General features: G+C 41.8%; 1 protein-coding gene across 1 annotated transcript in view; it reads left to right on the top strand.

Annotated features, from left to right (window-relative positions):
- gnaz (guanine nucleotide binding protein (G protein), alpha z polypeptide) overlaps positions 1-22865 on the top strand; it is a 59849-nt gene that overhangs the window by 12191 nt on the left and 24793 nt on the right. The window lies entirely within an intron of this gene.

The raw sequence follows: 22865 nt of genomic DNA, 5'->3' as shown, positions 1-22865 counted from the left end.
CAATTGACCTCTACGTCATGTGACCTTTACGTCATGTGTCATCTACGTCACGTGACCTTTACGGCATGTGACATTGACGTCAATTGACCTCTACGTCGTGTGACCTTTACGTCATGTGACATCTACGTCACGTGACCTTTACGGCATATGACATTTACATCATGTGACCTCAACGTCATGTGACATTGACGTCATTTGACCTCTATGTCGTGAGACCTTCAGGTCAAGTGACATCTACGTGCCGTGACCTTTACGGCATGTGACATCTACGTCAAGTGACCTTTACGGCATGTGACATTTACATCATGTGACCTCAACGTCATGTGACATTGACGTCATTTGACCTCTATGTCATGAGAACTTTAGGTCAAGTGACATCTACGTGCCGTGACCTTTATGGCATGTGACATCCAGGTCATGTGACCTTTACATCAGATGACAATTACATCATGTGACCTCAACGTCATGTGACCTCTATGTCAGTAATTTGACCTCTATGTCATGAGACCTTTACGTCATGTGACATCTATGTGCCGTGACCTTTACGGCATGTGACATTGGCGTCATTTGACCTCTACATCACAAGACTTTTACGTCATATGATCGCTGTCATGTGACCGCTATGTCTTGTGACCTCTATGTCATGTGACATTGACGTCATTTGACCTTTTCGTTACGTGACATCTATGTCACGTGACCTTTATTTAATGTGACATTTACATCATGTGTCATGTGACCTCTATATCATGTGACCTCTACATCGTGAGACCTATACGTGATGTGACTTCTACGTCACGTGACCTCTACACCATGTGATCTCTACGTCATGTGACCTCAATGTGACATGACCTCTAGGCAATGTGATTTCTGTGATGTGTCCTACGTCGTTTGACCTCTATGTCATCTGACCTTCACGTCATGTAACCTCTACGTGATGTGACCTCTACATCACGCATAAAAGTAATCACACATCATTTTGAGACACACATATATATATATATATATATATATATATATATATATATATACACACACACACACACACATATACACAGTATATATAGCTACTTAACAAATGTTTTTATCACAATGTGGCCCCCGAGTCAAAAAGTTTGGATACCCTTACTATAGATGGTGTGCATATTAATGAAATAGTCAATACATATACTGTAGATGGTGAACATCACGCCTCCAGACGATTGTTTGATATCATTAAGACATGCCTCCAGATGATTGTTTGATATCATTAAGACATGCCTCCAGATGATTGTTTGATATCATTAAGACACGCCTCCAGATGATTAATTAATTTCCTTTAGACACGACTCCGGGTGATTGTTTGATATCATTTAGACACGCCTCCAGATAATTGTTTGATATCATTAAGACACGCCTCCAGATGATTGTTTGATATCATTAAGACACGCCTCCAGATGATTGTTTGATATCATTAGGACATGCCTCTAGATGATTGTTTGATATCATTAAGACACGCCTCCAGGTGATTAATTAATTGTTTGGACACGCCTCCAGGTGATGGTTTGATATCACATGCCTCCAGATGATTGTTTGATATCATTAAGACACGCCTCCAGAAGATTAATTTCCTTACGACACGCCTCAAGATGATTGTTTAATCTAATTAAGACACACCTTCAGATGATTGATTCATTTCATTTAGACACGCCTCTAGATGATTGTTTGATGTCATTTAGACACGCCTCCAGATGGTTGTTTGATATCATTAAGACACGCCTCCAGATGAATTTTTAATTTCCTTTAGACACGCCTCCAGATGATTGTTTGATATCATTAAGATAAACCTCCAGATGGATGTTTCATGTCATTTAAACACGCCTCCAGATGATTGTTTAATATAATTAAGACACGCCTCCAGATTGCTTAATATAATTAAGACACGCCTCTAGATGATTGTTTAATTTCATTACGACATGCCTCCAGATGATTGTTTGATGTCATTAAGACACGCCTCCAGATGGTTGTTTCATGTCATTTAAACACGCCTCCAGATGATTGTTTGATGTCATTAAGACACGCCTCCAGATAGTTGTTTAATTTCACTAAGAAACGCCTCCAAATGATTAATATAATTTAGATATGCCTCCAGATGATTGTTTGATGTCATTAAGACACGCTTCCAGATGATTGGTTTATGTCATTTAGACACGCCTCCATATGAATGTTTGATGTCATTAAGACACACCTTCAGGTGATTGTTTGATGTCATTAAGACACGCCTCCAGATAGTTGTTTAATTTCACTAAGAAACGCCTCCAGATGATTGTTTAATATAATTTAGACACTTTCCAGATGATTGATGTCATTTGGACATGCCTCCAGATCATTGTTTGATTTATTTTAGACACGCCTTCAAATGATTGTGTGATGTCATTTAGACACGCCTCCAGATGATTGTTTGATTTATTTTAGACACGCCTCCAGATGATTGTTCAATATCATGTAGACACGCATACAGGTGACAACAATCTAGTGTGTGGGTCAGCTTTAGGGGCATGTAGAGTTGGGTGTCCTCAGCAAACCACTGAAAGCTAACACCGTATTTGCGTATGATGTCACCTAGTGACCCCTCCATCCCTTTTAAGGGGAAGGGCAATATGTGCACTATTATAGTTAGGAAGAGATGCCTCGTTAAGCGGGAAAACTTCATTTGGTTTGAGGCATGTTTTGCTGAGACCAATGGCGTTAAGATTGTTATCTCTAATTACCTCATTAACTAATAACGTTTTGACAGATAATGATCTGATGTTTAAAAAGCCCATATTGTTGGTCGTGGGCTGTTTTTTTTGTTGATGTTATCCATATAAGTGATATTAATAACGTCACGTTGATTTTGTGTACTGATCACATCTAGGAATTGATATGATGGGGATCTTCAGATTGTTTGCTTGGTGCTGGGACATATTGTCCGTGTCATAATTTGCCAGTAAAATGCGCGTTCACCTCTGGCACAGTCACTGCAGAAAAAACATGTGAGTTGTGTATTATTCAAGGAGAAATTCTATGTGTGCAGGAGTTTTCCAGCCTGGCGCTAGTTAGTTCTAGCTTAACTGACTCCTCACCCGGATTTACAGACTCTCTAATTGCCTGTGTCTGAGCTGGCTCTAGTGCAGTTAGTCAACTGTGACTCAAACAGTAATCTGTTTCTTGGTAGAGGGATGGCGCCTTCCCAGTTAGGGTGAAGGTCATCCCTCATTAGCAAGCCCTGTTTGCCCCAGAAAGAGGTCCAATTAGGGCTGGGCGATATTGGCTTTTATTAATATCGCAATAATTTTATGCCATATTACGATATACGATATATATTACGATATTTTGCCTTGGCCTTGAATGAACACTTGATGCATATAATCACAGCAGTATGACGATTCTATGTGTCTACGTTAAAACATTCTTCTTCACACTGCATTAATATATGCTACTTTTAAACTTTCATGCAGAGAGGGAAATCACAACTAAGTCAATTGACCAAAACTGTATTTATTAAATACTCTTCATTCTCTCACGGATGAATTTTTATTGTTTTTCCTCCATTTGTGATAAGTTTGGCACCTTCTCTCTCTTGTATTGCCACAAGCTCCGCTCGACCTGCGTCAGCTAATGTTAGCCATGCTGCTACCTCTCTGATTGGTGAGAGCTATGACGCTACACTCGCGAGAGTATGTGACTTATGTAAGAAGGCGGGCTTGTTTTCCGTATCTGTCATAATGAGAGACGAGAGAGAAGGAGTGATAAACGCCAGTAATGTAATGCACGCAGCTAAAAGCAACGGTGTGAGAACATATAATCGAATATTACGATAGTCATTTTCTATATCGCACAGAGACAAACCTGCGATATATCATTTATATCGATGTATCACCCAGCCTAAGGTCCAATCATCAAAAAACATTATAGATCATAAAAAATTATCAAATATGAAGTATGGAATTAAGTATTTACTATATGTGTAACTAAAATATCGAATAAAGTATTCAATGTATGTCGGATTAAAGTATGGAATGAAGTATTTAGTGTATGTAGGATACATGTATGGAATGTATTGAGTAAAGTACTTAATGATGTTTACAAAGTATACAACAAAGTACAGTGACGGATATATTACTATATCAACGAGTGCTAATGATTACTAGTATTAGTCTGCTAAATGTGCGAGCCAGGCACTATTAATATGCTAAACATGCTAGCCAGGTATTGTTAATATGCTAAATATGCTAGCCAGGAATTATTAATATATGATCAACATGCTATCCAGACATTATTAATATGTTAAATATGCTAGCCAGACATCAAGAATATGCTAAATATGCTAGCCAGGCATCATGAATATGCTAAATATGCTAGCCAGGCATTGTTAATATATGCTAAACATGCTAGCCAAACATTATTAATATGCTAAATATGCTAGCCAAGCATTATTAACATTCTATATTAGGCATTATTAAGGTGTGTAAATGTGTGTGTGTGTGTGTGTGTGTGTGTGTGTGTGTTTGGACTGTCAACAGTGTCACTCCCAGCGAGGAAAGACAGTAGCGTTTGACTTCTAAATTTTCTTCAAGAGTTTGTTGAAGAGTTTTGTAAATAATACAGAGTAGTAAATTTTCTACAAGAGTTTGATAAATGATACAGACTAGTGTATTTTTTACAAGAGATTGATAAATAATACAGAGTAGTGTAATTTCTACCAGTTTTAACGATAATGCAGAGTAATGTATTTCATGACGGATATGAACGCAATGTGGATAAATGATATCAGACATTTATTTGTACTCTTTTAGTCCAGTTAAAAATGGCTTTTGACTCCTCCCCCCAAAAAACTTTGAAATACTTTGCCTTAGTACAAATACAGGCGTGTAATCATCTCTGTGTTCGTACCGTTCTCTTATATTAACCATCTAGATCTAGACTGAGATGCAACACATCTAGGTGTAGGCCTAGATGTGACCCATCTATGTCTACTACTGGATGTGACCTATTTAAGTCTAGGACTAAATGTGACCCATTTAGGTCTAGGACAAGCTGTGACCCATTTAGGCCTAAGACTGGATGCAATCCGTCTAAGTCTAAGACTAGATGTGACCCGTTTAGGTACATGACTAAATGTGACCCACCTAGGTCTAGGACTAGATGTGACCCACCTAGGTCTAGATATGACTAATCTAGAACTAGGACTACTTGCGACCCAACTTGGTCTTGGACAAGATGTGGCCCATTTAGGTTTTTAACTAGTTCTGACCCACCTAGGTCTAAGACTAAATGTGACCCACCCAGGTGTAGAACTAAATGTGACTCCATCTAGGTCTTCAACTAGATGTCACTCACCTAGGACTAGGACTAGATGTGACCTATCTTGGTCTAGGATTAGATGTGACCCATTTAAGTCTAAGACTAGATGTGACCCATTTAGGTCTGACTAGATGCGACCCATCTAGGTCTAGCACTAGTTGTGACCCATCTAGATCAGGGGTTGGCAACCTTTACCACTCAAAGAGACATTTTGACCCGTTTCACAAAATAAAGAAAACAATGGGAGCCACAAAACTCATTTGAAATTTAAAATGAAATAACACTGCATAAAGAGTTGTTTTTTTTTGCTTTGTGTTATGGATAAACCAGGGGTCTCAGACACGCGGCTCACACCTTATTATGAAAATTTAATGTCAGTGCGGCACGCAAGTTTTATATGAATGCCGCTTGACAACATCACACTTGCCAACCCTCCCAATTTTTCCGGGAGACTCCCGAATTTCGGAGCAACTATTCTTGCAAATGTCTGCTGATTTTCACCCTAACAGTAATAATAAGGGTGTGCTATGATGGCACAGAATTTGATGCCCCTTACAACCTGTGCCATCAGCTTGTCAGCCCAGTCACTTGTTGTGTGTGGCTTCTTATGGCTGTTGGAACAAGTATGCCTTGCAGACACAAGGCATAATTGTTTAACAGCCATACAGGTCACACTGAGGGTGGCCGTTTAAACAACTTTAACACTCTCACTAATATGCGCCACACTGTGAACCCACACCAAACAAGAATGGCAAACACATTTCGGGAGAACTTTCGCACCGTAACACACAACAGAACAAACACCCAGAATCCCATGCATCTCTAACTCTTCCGGGCTACATTATACACCCCCACTACCACCAACCCCTCCATGCGTCGGTTGAGGTGGGGGGGTTTGGTGGTAGCAAGGTGGGGTGTATAGATGGATAAATAGATAGATAGATAGATAGATAGATAGATAGATAGATGGATAGATAGATAGACAGTCCTTTATTGATTCCTTCAGGAGAGTTCCTTCAGGAAAATTAAAATTCCAGCAGCAGTGTACAGAGTTGAGATCAATTTAAATTAAAGTAAAAAGTAAATAATGGGGGTTTAAATGGAAACAAAATAGGGAAATATTACAATAAGAAGAAAAAATCAAAAGCAACGATGGGAATAAAAATATAATCAATCAATCAATCAATCAATGTTTACTTATATAGCCCTAAATCACTAGTGTCTCAAAGGGCTGCACAAACCACTACGACATCCTCGGTAGGCCCACATAAGGGCAAGGAAAACTCACACCCAGTGGGACGTCGGTGACAATGATGACTATGAGAACTTTGGAGAGGAGGAAAGCAATGGATGTCGAGCGGGTCTAACATGATACTGTGAAAGTTCAATCCATAATGGATCCAACACAGTCGCAAGAGTCCAGTCCAAAGCGGATCCAACACAGCAGCGAGAGTCCCGTTCACAGCGGAGCCAGCAGGAACACATCCCAAGCGGAGGCGGATCAGCAGCGCAGAGATGTCCCCAGCCGATACACAGGCGAGCAGTACATGGCCACAGTAAAGTAAGAATATAACACGACAAAGTAGGCAGTAGTGACCATGTTATGAAAACGTATTGCACTGTTATTGTTACTGTTATTGTATAATGTAACCCGGAAGGGTTAGGGATGCATGGGATTCTGGGTATTTGTTCTGTTTTGTTTATGTTGTGTTACAGTGCGGAGCAGATGTTCTCCTGAAATGTGTTCGTCATTCTTGTTTGGTGTGGGTTCACAGTTGGGCTGGGCGATATCGCCTTTTTTTAATATCACAATATTTTAGGTCATATCGCAATATACGATATATATTACAATAATTTGCCTTGGCCTTGAATGAACACTAGATGCATATAATCACAGAAGTATGATGATTCTATGTGTCTACATTAAAACATTCTTCTTCATACTGCATTCATATATGCTACTTTTAAACTTTCATGCAGAGAGGGAAATCACAACCAAGACAATTGAACAAAAGTGTATTTATCAAAGTTATTAAGCAATGGCACAAACATTCAAGTCATTTTCAAAACATAAATTGCAAGATTGTCAGAGACATTTTAAGTGTCAAATAAAGATGAGCTGCATAACAGGAAATCAAATAGTCCTTCACTATGTGGTATGTTACTAAGGTTATGAAATTCTCTTCATTCTCTAGCGAGTGACTTTACAAACGATGCTACATATTAGCAGTAATGCTACTTTTTATAGCAACGCTTTTTCCCCACACTTGACAAATTATGGTTGTCTGTTCGACATGTTCCCGCTTGAAGCCGAACCACCGCCAGACGATGGAAACCCTGCTGTTTTTATTGGGAATTAAGTCTTCCTTCCGCACCATTTTTCTCTCGTACGGCTACGTTAGCAGCTAACGTTAGCCACGCCGCTACCTCTCTGCCCCGCGAGGGCGTGTATGTGACGTATGTAAGAATGTGCGCCTGCTTGTCTGTGAGGAGACACATGAAAGAGCGAGGAGAGCCGGAAGTGTACGCCCGCAGCTAAAAGTCCTGCGTGAGAACGTATACTCGAATATTACGATACAGTCATTTTCTATATGACACAGAGACAAACCCGCGATATATCGTATATCAGCCCTAGTTCACAGTGTGGCCCATATTAGTACAAAACGTTTGTAAGAGTGTTTAAGTTGTTTATATCACAACCATCAGTGTGACCTGTGTGGTTATTGAGCAAGTATGCCATGAGGTCAGTTACGTGTGCTAACAAGGGTCGCATGACCGGCCAGTACGCTGATATCATGGCGTCAAAGTGGGCGTGACGACATGTTATAGGGGACGTTTATAGCATTGTATAGCATATTGTCGTGCGGGCGAAAATCGGAGAATGTTAGCACCGGGATATTTCTGGGAGAGGCACTGGAATCCGGAAACCTCACGGAGTAATCGTGGGGGTCAGCAATTGATTGATACTTTTATTAGTAGATTGCACAGTTCAGTACATATTCCGTACAATTGACCACTAAATGGTAACACCCAAATAAGTTTTTCAACTTGTTTAAGTCGGGGTCCACGTTAATCAATTCATGGTAAGTATGCAGCTGAGTCACATCAGAGTGATCAAAGAGCCGCATGCGGCTCCGGAGCCGCGGGTTGCCGACCCCTGATCTAGGACTTTGACTAGATGTGACCCATCTAGGTCCAAGACTAGATGCAACCCATTTAGGTCCAGGACTATTTGTGACCCGTCTAGGACTAGAAGTGACTCATCTTGGACTAGGACTATTCTAGACTCATCTAGGACTAGGACTAGATGTGACCCATCTAGGTGTAAGACAAGATGTGATCCACCTGAGTCTAAGACTAGATGCAACCCTCTAGGTCAGGGGTCGGGAACCTTTTTGGCTGAGAGAGCCATACAAGCCAAATATTTTAAAAAGTATTTCCGTGAGAGCCATATAATATCTTTTTTTTAACAATGAATACAACTAAATGCGTGCATTTTTAAGTAAGACCAACCTTATTAGAGTATAATAAATCACTTATTCTTTTCAATAGCATTGTTATTCTGAAGCTAACCAACAATAAAAAAAAATCATTCTTACCGTTAATGCGACTTCTTGAACAGGTGCGGTAGAAACCGGATGGATGGATTAAAATGCATGAGAATGTTTTATATTTTGAACGTTATTTTTGACACAGAGATTATCAGCGGAATTATTCATTACATATCGTGTTAAGCAATGTCAGCTAAGATTTATCTGAGAGCCAGGTGCGGTCATCAAAAGAGCCACATCTGGCTCTAGAGCCACAGGTTCCCTACCCCTGCTCTTGGTCTAGGACTAGTTGTGACCCATCTAGATGTAGGACTTGATGTGACTCAGCTAGGACTAGGACTATTGGTGACTCATCTAGCACTAGGACTAGATGTGACCCATTTAGAACTGGGAAAAGATGTGACCCATCGATGTCTAAGACGAGATGTGACCCATCTGAGTCTAGGACTAGTTGTGACTCACCTAGGTTGAGGACTAGATGTGTCCAGTGGTGTGTCGTCAGGGCCAGCAGAGAAGGCCTAACATAACCAGAAATCATGATCATAATTAAAAATAAAAGTATTTTTTTTCTTTACTTTCCCTAAATATGTAAAAGTATTCTTGTCGTCTTCATGTCATATTATGCTCCTTCCAGTGCTGTTTTTAGGTTTGCGTTTTTATCCAATCAGAATTCAGTTAGCTTATGTTGCCATGCTGTACCAAATCTGCCCGGGGCATTTACAATCAACAATGCAGGCGTCTGTGCACTGTAAGTGAATGGGCACATACAATTGATAGATAATTGCGATCAGATCACGAGTTGTCGCCAGTAAGACCTTCTAGATGGCCTCACGTTGAACGTGACATTCACGCGTCCTAGGACCGGATACTCACTGGTTTGAGCCGCCGCGGTGCTTTGCTGATCAGCCGAGCCACACCCTTGACGGTTAGCAGATTAATTTAATTATTAAATTCCTCTGATGATCATATATTAATCAAAGTTAATTTTATTTTTAATTTACTTTCCATAGATATATAAAAGTACTCATCATGTAGTCTTCATGTAGGGCTCCAGTGTTGCTTGTAGCCATTGTCCTATTTAGGTCTAGGACAAGTAGTGGACAATTTAAGTCTAAGACTAGATGTGACCCACCTAGGTCAAAGACTAGATGTGACCGATGTAGGTCAAAGACTAGATGTGACCCACCTAGGTCTAAGACTAGATGTGACCGATGTAGGTCAAAGAATAGATGTGACCCACCTAGGTCTAAGACTAGATGTGACCGATGTAGGTCAAAGACTAGATGTGACCCACCTAGGTCAAAGCTAGATGTGACCCACCAAGGTCAAAGACGAGATACGACCCATCTATGTCTAAGACTAGATGTGACCCACCAAGGTCAAAGACTAGATGTGACACATTTTGGTCTAGGACTACATGTGACCCATTTAGGTGTAAGACTAGATGTGACCCATCTAGGTCAAAGACCAGATGTGACTAACCTAGGTCTAGGACTAGATGTGACACATTTAGGTCGAAGACTAGATGTGGCCCACCTAGGTCAAAGACTAGATGTGACCCATGTATGTCTAAGGCTAGATGTGACCCATTTATGTCTAAGACTACATGTGACCAACCAAGGTCAAAGACTAGATGTGACCCATCTAGATCAAAGACTAGACGTGACCCACCTAGGTCTAAGACTAGATGTGACCCATTTAGGTGTAAGACTAGATGTGACCCACCTAGGTCTAAGACTAGATGTGACCCATTTAGGTGTAAGACTAGATGTGACCCGTTTAGGTCAAAGACTAGATGTGACTAACCTAGGTCTAGGACTAAATGTGACACATTTAGGTCAAAGACTAGATGTGGCATACCTAAGTCAAAGACTAGATGTGACCCATTTAGGTGTAAGACTAGATGTGACCCACCTAGGTCTAAGACTAGATGTGACCCATTTAGGTGTAAGACTAGATGTGACTAACCTAGGTCTAGGACTAAATGTGACACATTTAGGTCAAAGACTAGATGTGGCCTACCTAGGTCAAAGTCTAGATGTGACCCATCTAGGGTCTAAGACTAGATGTGACCCACCTAGGGTCTATGAATAGATGTGACCCACCTAGGGTCCAAAACTAGACGTGACCCACCTAGGGTCTAAAACTAGATGTGACTCACCTAGGTCTACGACTAGATGTGACCCAACTAGGCCTAGGACTACATGTGACCCATCTAGGTCTAGGACTACATGTGACCCATCTAGGTCTAGGACTACATGTGACCCATTTAGGTCTAAGACTAGATGTGACCCATCTAGGTCAAAGACTAGATGTGACTAGCCTAGGTCTAGGACTAGATGTGACCCACCTAGGTCTAAGACTAGATGTGACCCATTTAGGTGTAAGACTAGATGTGACCCATCTAGGTCAAAGACAAGATGTGACTAACCTAGGACTAGATGTGACACTTTTAGGTCAAAGACTAGATGTGGCCCACCTAGGTCAAAGACTAGATGTGACCCACCTAGGTCTAAGACTAGATGTGACCCATTTAGGTGTAAGACTAGATGTGACCCATCTAGGTCAAAGACAAGATGTGACTAACCTAGGACTAGATGTGACACTTTTAGGTCAAAGACTAGATGTGGCCCACCTAGGTCAAAGACTAGATGTGACCCACCTAGGTCTAAGACTAGATGTGACCCATTTAGGTGTAAGACTAGATGTGAAACCTCTAGGTCAAAGACAAGATGTGACTAACCTAGGACTAGGACTAGATGTGACACTTTTAGGTCAAAGACTAGATGTGGCCCACCTAGGTCAGAGACTAGATGTGACCCATGTATGTCTAAGGCTAGATGTGACCCATTTATGTCTAAGACTACATGTGACCAACCAAGGTCAAAGACTAGATGTGACCCACCTAGGTCAAAGACTAGATGTGACCCATCTAGGGTCTAAGACTAGATGTGACCCACCTAGGGCCTACGAATAGATGTGACCCACCTAGGGTCTAAAACTAGATGTGACCCACCTAGGGCTATGACTGGATGTGACCCATCTAGGCCTAGGACTACATGTGACCAATCCAGGCCTAGGACTACATGTGACCCATCTACGCCTAGGACTACATGTGACCCATCTAGGGCTATGACTAGATGTGGCCCATCTCGGGCTAAGACTGGATGTAACCCATACAGGTCTAGGACTAAATGTGACCCCCTCTAGGACTAGGACTAGATATGACCCGTCTACGTCTAAAACTAGATGTGACCCATCTAAGGCTAGATGTGACACAGCTAGGTTTACGATTAGATGTGACACACCAAGAGCTAGGACTAGATGTGACAATATAAGTCAGTGACTATGAAGTGATACATACTACTAGGATTAGAGGATAATCTGAATCTGTTTTGGTATCAAACATAAATAATGTTTGATACCACCATATATACCACCATGGCAACCCCCATAGATATCACCTAAGCAACCACCATAGATATCACCTAAGCAACCACCATAGAAACAGCCATAGATATTTCGCCTTAGCAGCCACCATTGCAACTCCAATAGATACCATCATAGATATTACCTGAGCAACCACCATAGATACCAACGGAGATATCACCTTAGCAACCACCATAGATACCACCAGAGATATCCCCTTAGCAACCACCATAGCAACCCCCATAGATATCACCTGAACAACCACCATAGATACCACCAGAGATATCACATTAGCAACCACCATAGCAACCACCGGAGAAACCACCATAGAAAACCACATAGTAACCCCCATAGGTATCACTGTAGACACCACCATAGCAACCCCCATAGATACCACCATAGATATCTCCAGAGCAACCACCATAGATACCACCATAGATATTACCTGAGCAACCACCATAGATACCAACGGAGATATCACCTTAGCAACCACCATAGATACCACCAGAGATATCACCTTAGCAACCACCATAGCAACCCCCATGGATATCACCTGAACAACCACCATAGATACCACCAGATATCACATTAGCAACCACCATAGCAACCACCGGAGAAACCACCATAGAAAACCACATAGTAACCCCCATAGCTATCACTGTAGACACCACCATAGCAACCCCCATAGATACCACCATAGATATCTCCAGAGCAACCACCATAGATACCAACATAGATAACACCTTAGAAACCACCATAGATACCACCTCAGAAACCTCCATATATACCATCTGAGAAACCACCGTAGATACCACAATAGGAACCACCGTAGATACCACCATAGATAATGTATCACCTTAGCAACCACCACATATAATACCATAGACACCACCATGGATACCACCACAGTACCCACCATAGATACCTCAAACTCCCCTGAAGAGCAGGGTAACAGACCTGTAGAGATAAAATAGCCTCCGTGTTTTTTTACCCCCAAACAAAGTAAAGGGACAAGCGGTAGAAAATGGATGGATGTGTATTGACACCTCCGGAAAGACTTTTAACATGTCACTAGGGAGGTGTGGGACATTGAGTACGAGTGGACCATGATCCGCACCTCTATTGTCGAGGCGGCTGATTGGAACTGTGGCCGCAAGGTAGTTGGTGCCTGTCGTGGGGGTAATCCTAGAACCTGTCGGTGGACACCGGCGGTGAGGGATGCCGTCAAGCTGAAGAAAGCGTCCTATCGGGTTCTTTTGGCTCATAGGACTCTAGAGGCAGCGGACAGGTACCGACAAGCCAAGCGGTGTGTGGCTTCAGCGGTCGCGGAGACAAAAACTCGGACATGGGAGGAGTTCAAGGAAGCCATTAAAAACGACTCCCGGACGTCTTCGAAGCGATTGTGGACCACCGTCCGCCGCCTCAGGAAGGGGAAGCAGTGCACTGTCAAAACCGTCAGTGGTGGGGATGGTGTTCTGCTGACTTTGACTCCGGATGTTGTGGATCGGTGGAGGGAATACTTTGAAGACCTCCTCAATCCCACCAACACGTCTTCCAGTGAGGAAGCAGTGCCTTGGCTAATCTGTGGTGGGCTCTCCTATTTCTGGGGCTGAGGTTGCTGAGGTAGTTAAAAAGCTCCCGGGGGTAGATGAGATCCGCTCGGAGTTCCTCAAGGCTCTGGATGCTGTTGGGCTGTCTTGGTTGACAAGACTCTGCAGCATCGCGTGGACATCGGGGGCGGTGCCTCTGGATTGGCAGACCGCGGTGGTGGTTCTTCTCTTTAAGAAGGGGAACCGAAGGGTGTGTTCCAACTATCGTGGGGATCACACTTCTCAGCCTTCCTGGTAAGGTTTATTCAAGTGTACTGGAGAGGAGGCTACGCTGGATAGTCGAACCTCGGATTTAGGAGGAACAGTGTGGTTTTCGTTCTTATAGTGGAACTGTGGACCTGCTCTATACTCTCGGCAGGGTCCTTGAGGGTGCATGGGAGTTTTCCCAACCAGTCTACATGTGCTTTGTGGACTTGAAGAAGGCATTCGACCATGTCCCTCGGGAATTCCTTTGGAGAGTGCTCAGAGAGTACGGGGTATCGGACTGTCTGACTGTGGCGGTCCGCTCCTTGTATGATCAGTGTCAGAGCTTGGTCCGCATTGCCGGCAGTAAGTCGGACACGTTTCCAGTGAGGGTTGGACTCTGCCAAGGCTGTCCTTCGTCTCCGATTCTGTTCATAACTTTTATGGACATAATTTCTAGGCGGATTCAAGGCGTTGAGGGGATACGGTTTGGTGGCTGCAGGATTAGGTCTCTGCTTTTTTGCAGATGATGTGGTCCTGATGACTTCATCTGGCCAGGATCTTCAGCTCTCACTGGATCGATTCGCGACTGGGATGAGAATAAGCACCTCCAAGTCCGAGTCCATGGTTCTCGCTCGGAAAAAGGTGGAGTGCCATTTCCAGGTTGGGGAGGAGAACCTGCCCCAAGTGGAGGAGTTCAAGTACCTAGGAGTCTTGTTCACTAGTGAGGGAAGAGTGGATTGTGAGATCGACAGGCGGATCGGTGCGGCGACTTCAGTAATGCGGACGCTGTATCGATCCCTTGTGGTGAAAAAGGAACTGAGCCGGAAGGCAAAGCTCTCAATTTACCGGTCGATCTACGTTCCCATCCTCGCCTATGGTCATGAGCTTTGGGTTATGACCGAAAGGACAAGATCACGGGTACAAGCGGCCGAAAGGAGCTCCCTCCGCCGAGTCATGGGGCTCTCCCTTAGAGAAACGGCGAGAAGCTCTGCCATCCAGGAGGAGCTCAAAGTAAAGTCCCTACTCCTCCACATCGAGAAGAGCCTGATGAAGCGGTTCGGACATCTGGTCAGGATGCCACCCGAACGCCTCTCTATGGAGGTGTTTCGGGCACGTCCGACCGGTAGTAGGCAACGGAGAAGGCCCAGGACAAGTTGGGAAGACTATCTCTCCCGGCTGGCCTGGGAACGCCTCAGGATTCCCCGGGAAGAGCTGGACGATGTGGCTGGGGAGAGGAAAGTCTGGGCTTCCCTGCTTAGGCTGCTGCCCCCGCGACCCAACACACACACTTTATGTACAGTGTGTGTATATAAAGTTCCCAGTGCTGTGTGGGCATCCAAATGTTTTGGGTTGAGGTAGTCTTTCTTGTTCTGACTGCAGGAGGAGGCAGTTGATAGTAAACAAAGTGGTGTCACCTTGTGGTGTGAGCAGAGGTGGAGTATTGGTCATCTCACTAATGCCTTGCTCATTGACCGTGTCAGCAACATCACATAAAATAATAATCCTTCTCGTGTCCAGCCGGACTTCAGTCTCCATTCTCTTACTTTTGATACGCTAATAACGAGGTGATCTTCCTTGGATTTGATGCCAGATCTGCAGTCACTTGACACTGATGTTGGGACCGGCTGCTGCTTTGGAAGTTGGCCCAGAGACTTCTGGGAATCGGCCTTTGAAAGGAAAAACAAGTGTCATGTGGCAAGAAGCGAGCGAAATGATCAGCTGACTGGAGGACATGTGAGCACTTTATGTGTGCCTGCACTGTCCTGGCGTCTGCAAGGCTCCTGCTCCAAGGTCTGCTGAGTATGCGGAGATAAACCTTCCTTTGTGAGGACCTCATGCTTGTGAGCAGGAAGAACTCTGCAGCCGGACTCCCAGCCTGCAGCTCAAAGGATGTGAAGTCACTGCAAAGTCACACCAACTGACACATTTCAACTATTTCTAATGACATGCCATAATAGTCTACTTATGTGTGTACTTATCATCAGTGTACTTAAAGTGAGTACTTGACATCAGTGTATGTGCACTTGACACCAGTGTACTTCAAGTGTGTACTTGACATTAGTGTATGGGTACTCAACATCAGTGTACTTTAAGTGTGCACTTAACATCAGTGTACTTAAAGTTTGTACTCGACATTAGTGTACTTAAATTGAGTACTTGTCATCAGTGTATTTAAAGTGTGTACTTGACATCAGTGTACTTCAAGTGTGTACTTGACATCAGTGTACTTAGTATGTACTTGAGATCAGTGTACTTAAAGTGAGTACTTGACATCAGTGTACTTAAAGTGAGTACTTGACATCAGTGTACTTAAAGTATGTACTTGACATCAGTGTATGTGTACTTGACATCAGTGTATTTTATGTGTGTACTTGACATAAGTGTATGGGTACTTAACATCATTTTAAATAAAGTGTGTAGTTGACATATGCGTACTTCAAGTGAGTACTTGACATTAGTGTACTTAAAGAATGCACTTCACATCAGTTTATGTGTACCTTGCATCAGTGTACTTCAAGTGTGTACTTGACATCAGTGTATGGGTACTTAACATCAGTGTGCTTTAAGTATGTACTTGACATCAGTGTACTTAAAGTGAATACTTGACATCTGTGTACTTCATGAGTGTACTTTACATTAGTGTATAGGTACTTAACATCAGTGTACTTCATGTGTGTACTTGACATCCGTGTACGTCAAGTGTGTACTTGACATCAGTGTACTTCAAGTGTGTACTTCACATCAGTGTATTTCAAGTGTGTACTTCACATCAGTGTACTTCAATTGTGTACTTCACATCAGTGTGCTTCAAGTGTGTACTAGACATCAGTGTATGGGTACTTAGCATCAGTGTAGTCTAAGAGTGTACTTAACATCAGTGTATGTGTACCTTGCATCAGTGTACTTCAAGTGGGTACTTGACATCAGTGTATTTAAAGTGTGTACTTGACATCAGTTTATGGATACTTAACATCAGTGTACTTTAAGTGTGTACTTGACATCTGTGTAATTCAAGTGACTCCTTGACATCAGTGTATGTCTACCTTTCATCAGTGTACTTCAAGTGTGTACTTGACATCAGTGTATTTAAAGTGCATACTTAACATCAGTGTACTTAAAGTGTGTCCTTCACATCACTGTATATAAAGAGTGTACCTCACATCAGTGTCCTTAAAGTTCCTAATCAACAGTGTACTTAAAGTATGTACTTGACATCAGTGTATGTCTACCTTGCATCAGTGTACTTGACACCAGTGTATGTGTATTTTTCATCAATGTACTTTAACATTAGTGTACCTAACGTGCATATTTGAAATTAGTGTACACTTAACATTATTGTACTTAAAGTGTGTAATTAACATCAGTGGACTTAAAACGTGTACTTAAAATATTTTCAAATGCAACAATACATACATGTAATGATAACTTGAAATGAGAAAGAAAGCAGATAAATGGAAAGGAAGAACGAGAAGTGAACTGTATTAACCTTGTAGATTGTTATAGTAACAATAGTTTAAGCTTTGTCAGTGTGCCGCGTGTTACCCAGTTTTCCCTAGGGCAGGTGTCGGCAAGCTGCAGCAGACAAAGAGCCATTTAAGCTCATTTCCCACCAAATTAAAACCCACTCGGAGCCACAACCTGTGTTTGATCCCTAAAATAACAAAACACTACTTTTAGTGGAAATACGACCACATCACAGCACTTCTCAAATCCCTTCACTGGCTTCCTGTTCCACTCAGAATTGAATACAAAGTCTACCAACTAACTCACCAGTTCCTCCATGGAAATGCCCACCTCGACCTCAAAGAACTGCTCACCCCCAAATCCTCCACACGACACCTCCGCTCCGGACATGCGATCTCTCTCAAATGAAAACAGTTACAATAAAATACAACACCTAAATACAATTAATCAAAATTAAATAGCCATTATTTATTGACTTTTTGTAAAAAGCCAATGGGAGCCAGGGTGGAGGCATGAAAGCCACATGCGGCTCCAGAGCCGTGGGTTGCAGATGACCAATATTCATGTGCTCATTCGGAATACAGGTCGAAATATTCATGTGCTCGATTGGAATACCAGTACAAATATTTGTGTGTTTATCTGGATTAAAGGGTAACATTTATAATGTACTCATCTGGAATACAAGGCCAAATATTCATGTGCTCATTTGGAATTCAAGTCCAAATATTCATGTGCTCATTTGGAATACAAGTCCAAATATTCATGTGCTCCATTAGAATGTGAGTACAAATATGCATATGCTCATTTGGAAGACCGGTACAACTATTCATGTGTTCATCTGGTTTAAGGGGAACATTTATAATGTGCTCATCTGGAAAACAGGTCGAAATATTCATGTGCTCATTTGGAATAAAAGTTCAGATATTCACGTCCTCGATTGGAATGCGAGTAAAAATATGCATGTGTTCATTTAGAATACCAGTACAAATATTCATGTGCTCATCTGGATTAAAGGGTAAAATGTAGAACGTGCTCATCTGGAATACAGGTCCAAATATTCATGTGCTCCATTGGAATACAAGTACAAATATTCATGTGCTTATTTGGAATTAAAGTCATAATATTCATGTGCTCATTTGGAATACAAGTCCAAATATTTATGTGCTCGATTGGAATGCGAGTACAAATATGCTTTTGCTCATTTGGAAGACCGGTACAAATATTCATGTGTTCATCTGGTTTAAGGGGAACATTTATAATGTGCTCATCTGGAAAACAGGTCGAAATATTCACGTGCTCATTTGGAATAAAAGTTCAAATATTCACATGCTCGATTGGAATGCAAGTGCAAATATGCATGTGCTCATTTAGAATACCAGTACAAATATTCATGTGCTCATCTGGATTAAAGGGTAAAATTTAGAACGTGCTCATCTGGATTAAAGGGTAAAATTTATAACGTGCTCATCTGGAATACAGGTCCAAATATTCATGTGCTTATTTGGAATTAAAGTCATAATATTCATGTGCTCAATTGGAATACAGGTCCAATTCATGTGCTCGATTGGGATGAGAGTAAAAATATTCATGTGCTCACCGCAATACAAGTACAAATATTTATTTGCTCATCTGGAATATAAATACAAATATTCATGTGCTCATCTGGAATACGAGTTCAAATATTCATGTGCGCATTTGGAATACAAGTCCAAATATTAATGTGCTCATTTGGAATACAAGTCCAAATATTTATGTGCTCGATTGGAATGCGAGTACAAATATGCTTTTGCTCATTTGGAAGACCGGTACAAATATTCATGTGTTCATCTGGTTTAAGGGGAACATTTATAATGTGCTCATCTGGAAAACAGGTCGAAATATTCACGTGCTCATTTGGAATAAAAGTTCAAATATTCACATGCTCGATTGGAATGCAAGTGCAAATATGCATGTGCTCATTTAGAATACCAGTACAAATATTCATGTGCTCATCTGGATTAAAGGGTAAAATTTAGAACGTGCTCATCTGGAATACAGGTCCAAATATTCATGTGCTCCATTGGAATACAAGTACAAATATTCATGTGCTTATTTGGAATTAAAGTCATAATATTCATGTGCTCATTTGGAATACAGGTCCAAATAATCATGTGCTCGATTAAAATTCAAGTCCAAATATCCATGTGTTCAATTGGAATACAAGTCCAAATATTCATGTGCTCGATTGGGATGAGAGTAAAAATATTCATGTGCTCACCGCAATACAAGTACAAAAATGTATTTACTCATCTGGAATATAAGTCCAAATATTCATGTGCTCATTTGGAATACGAGTTCAAATATTCATGTGCGCATTTGGAATACAAGTCCAAATATTAATGTGCTCATTTGGAATACAAATCCAAATATTCATGTGCTCGATTGGAATGCGAGTACAAATATGCTCTTGCTCATTTGGAAGACCGGTACAAATATTCATGTGTTCATCTGGTTTAAGGGGAACATTTATAATGTGCTCATCTGGAAAACAGGTCGAAATATTCGCGTGCTCATTTGGAATAAAAGTTCAGATATTCACATGCTCGATTGGAATGCGAGTACAAATATGCATGTGCTCATTTAGAATACCAGTACAAATATTCATGTGCTCACCTGGATTAAAGGGTAAAATGTATAACGTGCTCATCTGGAATACAGGTCCAAATTTTCATGTGCCCGATTGGAATACAAGTACAAATATTCATGTGCTCTTTTGGAATCAAAGTCAAAATATTCATGTGCTCAATTGGAATACAAGTCCAAATATTCATGTGGTCGATTGAAATTCAAATCCAAATATTCATGTGTTCGATTGGAATACAAGTCCAAATATTAATGTGCTTGATTGGGATGAGAGTACAAGTATTCATGTGCTCACCGCAATACAAGTACAAATATTCATGTGCTCATCTGGAATATAAGTACAAATATTCATGAGCTCATCTAGAATACCAGTTCAAATATTCATGTACTCATCTGGAATACCAGTACAAATATTAATGTGCTCATCTGGAATACCAGTACAAATATTCATTTGCTCATCTACAATATAAGTACAAATACATGTGAGCTCATCCGGAATACAAGTTTATATATGCATGTACTCATTTGGAATACCAGTACAAATAGTCATGTGCTCATCTGGATTAGAAGTTAAAATGTGCTCATCTGGAATGTAAACCCAAATATTCATGTGTTCATCAGGAATAAAAGTACATGTATTCATGTGCTCATATGTATCATAAGGTAAAATATTCATATGCTCATTTGGAATGCAAGTCCAAATATTCATGTGCTCACCTGGAATACAGGTACAAACATTTATGTGCTCATCTGGAATGCAAGTCCGAATATTTAAATTCTCATCTGGGATATACTGTAAATTCAAAAATTCATGTGCCCATTTGGGATATAAATATATATATTCATGTGCTCATCTGGAGTGAAAATGCAAATATTCATGTGCTCCTTTGGAAAACAAATACAAATATTCATGCGCTCATCTGCGATACAAGTACACATATTCATGTGCTCATCTGGAATACAGGTACAAACAGCCATGTGCTTATCTGGAATGCAAGTCTAAATTTTTCATGTGCTCATCTGTAATATATGTTAAAATATTAAGAGGCTCATTTGGAATGCAAGTCCAAATATTCATGTGCTCACCTGGAATACAGGTACAATATTCATGTGCTCACCTGGAATGCAGGTACAAACATTCATGTGCTCATCTGGAATGCAAGTCCGAATATTCATATTCTCATCTGGGATGTACTGTAAATCCAAATATTCATGTGGTCATCTGTGATATGAATGTAAATATTCATGTGCTCATCTGGAGTACAAATGCAAATATTCATGTGCTCGTTTGGAAACAGTTCCAAATATGTATGTGCTCATCTGGGATATAAGTACAGATATTCATGTGCCTCACTTGGGATATAAGTACGAATATTCATGTGCTTATCTGGAATGCAAGAACAAATATTCATGTGCTCATCTGGAATACAAGTTCTTTGTTCCGTGACACACCTTTTCTTCATGGCACTCCCAGCTGTCTAATAATTTTCTGGACTGTGAGCATGTGTGTAAAATAATGTTAGGGTATAAAAAAGCGCCATTAGATCTAATCCATTATTGTTGTTATAATTATTTCTTGTAGACATCTGCAGGTTTGAATGATTTGATGTTTGCGGCCAAGATCCAGATCTTGTTTAACTGCTGTGCCAGTTTGCAAAGGTCTAATAGTATGTACGTTCAAAAGGTGCAGAAAGGCAGTTGCTTATATCCATCCATCCATCTTGTTCCGCATATCCGAGGTAGAGTCACGGGGAGAGCAGCCTAAGCAGAGTAGCCCAGACTTCCCTCTCCCTAGCCACTTCGTCCAGCTCCCCGCAGGGGATCCTGAGGAGTTCCCAGGCCAGCCGGGAGCAATAGTCTTCCCAACATGTTCTGGTTTTCCCCCGTGGCCTCCTACCGGTCGGACGTGCCCGAAACACCTCCCGAGGGAGGCCTTCGTGTGGCATCCTGACCAGATGCCCGAACCAACTCATCTGGCTCCTCTCCATGTGGAGGAGCAGCAGTTTTACTTTGAGCTCGCCCCGAATGACAGAGCTTCTCACCTTATTTCTAAAGGAGAACCCCGGCACCCGGCGGAGGAAACTCATTTCGGCCGCTTGTACCCGTGATCTTGTCCTTTCGGTCATAACCCAAAGCTCATGACTATAGGTGAGGATGGGAACGTAGATCGACCGGTAAATTGAGAGCTTTGCCTTCCGGCTTAGCTCCTTTTTCACCACAACGGATCAATACAGCGTCCACATTACTGAAGACGCCGCACCGATCCACCTGTCGATCGCACGATCCACTCTTCCCTCACTCGTGAACAAGACTCCGGAGGTACTTACTTGAACTCCTCCAATTGGGGCAAGATCTCCTCCCCAACCCGGGGATGGCACTCCACCCTTTTCCGGGCGAGAACCATGGATTCGGACTTGGGAGGTGCTGATTCTCATCCCAGTCGCTTCACACTCGGCTATTGTTACATTAATGCATAATACAGGGGTCCAGTCCATTGAGAAGCTGACAGATAGTAGGGGGGATATTCTTCTGGGCCCAGTCAGATCCGCCCACATTTCTGCTTGGAAGAGTGATTCACCCCCGGGTCTCAACTCGGGAACAGCCAGAACCTCATCCAGACTGGTACTTCTCCAAATATGAACTGTGACCAGCTGTTATTCTTTCTCAGCAGGAGAAGTGG

Source organism: Nerophis ophidion, linkage group LG08 (genome assembly GCF_033978795.1).
Source record: "Nerophis ophidion isolate RoL-2023_Sa linkage group LG08, RoL_Noph_v1.0, whole genome shotgun sequence".
Classification (NCBI taxonomy): Eukaryota; Metazoa; Chordata; class Actinopteri; order Syngnathiformes; family Syngnathidae; genus Nerophis; species Nerophis ophidion.
The sequence above is the reverse complement of the archived record's forward strand: the minus strand, read 5'-3'. Positions and strand labels throughout refer to the sequence as shown.